The sequence below is a fragment of the Meles meles genome, chromosome 3, assembly GCF_922984935.1.
Source record: "Meles meles chromosome 3, mMelMel3.1 paternal haplotype, whole genome shotgun sequence".
Classification (NCBI taxonomy): domain Eukaryota; kingdom Metazoa; phylum Chordata; class Mammalia; order Carnivora; family Mustelidae; genus Meles; species Meles meles.
Window position 1 is genome coordinate 70,113,689 of NC_060068.1, and position 2,779 is coordinate 70,116,467.

The following is a 2,779-nucleotide window of genomic DNA, read 5'->3' on the forward strand; positions in this document are numbered from 1 at the left end:
AAGTCAGGAAGAGGCTCAGGAGCCATCTCTTCCCAAGGAGGCTTGGGGAGGAGAACCAAGTGGGATTTCTGATCTCCACCACCATATACTCTTCAGTCCAAACAGTGCTGTTCTTAGCTCTTCACAGGTGCCATCATTTGAACAAAGTGTTTCAGGGTGTTGTAAGAAAAAGTCCGTAATTACTAATATAGTCTGGAACTCTGAAAGATAAATTTGCTGCAAGAAATAGAGTAGCAGATTTTAGAGTAGAATCCCTTTCTCCTAACTACTCCTCCAGGTTTTGTTTCTCTACTTCATGGTACTCAAACGAATTCAGCCAAGAAATATGAAGAGATCATCACAACATAGTATAGTTGGGCAATAGCCTATCTTTCCTCTTAGATATTCTATTCTTTTTGTTGGCTTAGACTTCTAATTGTTTTATTTTGAAACTCTGAGGCAGATTTATTTTTGTTTTTTTTTAATTTACTTTGAGACTTGTAGCTGACATGACTAGTTACTTACTCAATTACATTTACTCTTTATTCCTTACCAACAAAACAAATTTCGTTGGGGGTTCCAACGGTGATCACCTAAAAGCTCTATTTCCCAGTCTCACAGGTAGATGGCCATATGACTAAGTTCTGCCAATAAAAGGTAAGCAAACGCTACTGGGTGGGGCTGATTGGGTTAATACACACATTTTCCTTTCCCTTCCCATATTCTTTCTGCCTAACGTGGTCACATTTGTATAGAACATCCTCTGTTACAAAAGCGGAGCAGAAGGATCCTAAGGCATGGATGACAACATGGAACTAACAACACACCAGCCCTAGAACTTTGGGCCTTCCTCTCAGTTGGTTCCTGTTAATCACAGTCCTACCTATAGTAAAAAAAATTACAACTCTACACCTTGGACAAAAATATATGGTAAAAATTCTTCAATTTCTCCCACAGCTTAAAAATAGCACAAATACCAGCACCCCAAATGTGTGAAGTTTTCTCAATAGAAATTTATCATTTGTTGGTAGTGACAGAATCTTTTACTCTCATTTTTTTTTAAAGATTTTATTTATTTATTTGACAGCGAGAGAGAGAGATCACAAGTAGGCAGAGAGGCAGGCAAAGAGAGAGGTGGAAGCAGGCTCCCTGCTGAGCAGAGAGCCCCATGTGGGGCTCTATCCCAGGACCCTGAGATCACGACCTGAGCTGAAGACAGACGCTTAACCCACTGAGCCACCCAGATACCCCTTCTACTCTCATTTTTAAAAAGAATCTCGAATTCTGAATATGATAGGGCCACAACATTTGCCTGGTATGTGGAAAAACGCCTTTGTGAACAATTGCTGTGAAAACAAATCTCTGTGCAGTAAAACGGATTTTAATCAGATTCTATGAAGGGAAAAACCTGTACTAGTCTAATATTCTGATTTATAAATTGTGTCTAAAAAGAAACGCAGTTTTATTCTTTTCCCAAAGATAATATCCATTTATTAATAGCAAACATTGTAAGGGTTTGTTCCCTTATCTTAATTAAATATATAAATCACATAGCATAAGAACCCTGAAGAAGTTTTTTATATGTTTAAACTTTTTTCCAGTTTTATTGAGAAATAATTGATCTATACTACTGTGTAAGTCTAAAGTTTTATTTACATGTATCATGAAAGGATTGCCACAATAGGTTCAGCTAATGTCCATCATTTCATACAGATACAATAAAAAGAAAAGAAAAAAAAATTTCCTTGTGATGATAACTCTCAGCATTTACTCCCTTAACAACTTTTCTGTACCTCCTACAGCAGTGTTAGCTATAGTCACCATGTTGTATATTACATGCCTAGTGTTTATTTATGTATTATAAGTGGAATTTGTACCTTTTGACCACCTTCTTTCAACTTCCTCTCCCCCCACCCCGCCTCTAACAACAACCACAAATCTGATCTCTTTTTCGATGAGTTTGGTGTTTTGTTTTGTTTTTTATTTTTGTGTTTTAGATTCCACATATAAGTGAGATCATATGGTATTTGTCTTTCTCTGTCTGACTTACTTCACTTAGCATAATGCCTTTAAGGTCCATCCATGTTAAGGATTGCAAATGGTAGGATTTCATCTTTTTATGACAATAATATTCCATTTTATATGTATGACATATATATGTATATACATATATATATATCATAATCTGAAGAAATTTTGATGATACACTATCCCATCCTTTCTTTTTCAATGGAAAAGACAAAAACAAAGAAAGGCAAGAGAAGCTAACATGATATTCCTAAATTATTCACTATTCATTGGATTCTTTCTCAAATAAAAGAACTTTACTAAGTAATAGAAGAAGAAAGGACTTCTACTTCCTTAGAGAAGGTAAACTTCCTTTACCTTTCATCTTGACCTCACCGCTCCAGGGAGGATGCCCTTCCTTCCCCCACATAACTCCCTCCTTCCTTTAACCTGGCTAACTGCCAATCGGCCTTTAAGACCCAGACTTGGTCTCATCCAGAAAGCTGTCCCTGCCTTCCCCACCTCCCAACATGCTCAACTCCTGGCCAGGTGAGGGGTTTCTTCTGTCTGCGGACTGCACACTGTGCATACCGCCGTCACCTCACTTCCCTCAGATCCTAGCGATCCGGATATCTCTTTTCCTTCCCAAAAGAATGTGAACTCCCCAAGAACAAGGGCCAAATCTCTATGCTCCCGTGTGCAGCATGGAATCTGACAGAATAAACTTTCCCTAATACCTTCCTTTTAGAAAAAAAATGCCAGTGAACCCTAGTGCAAGGACGAAAAATGCTCA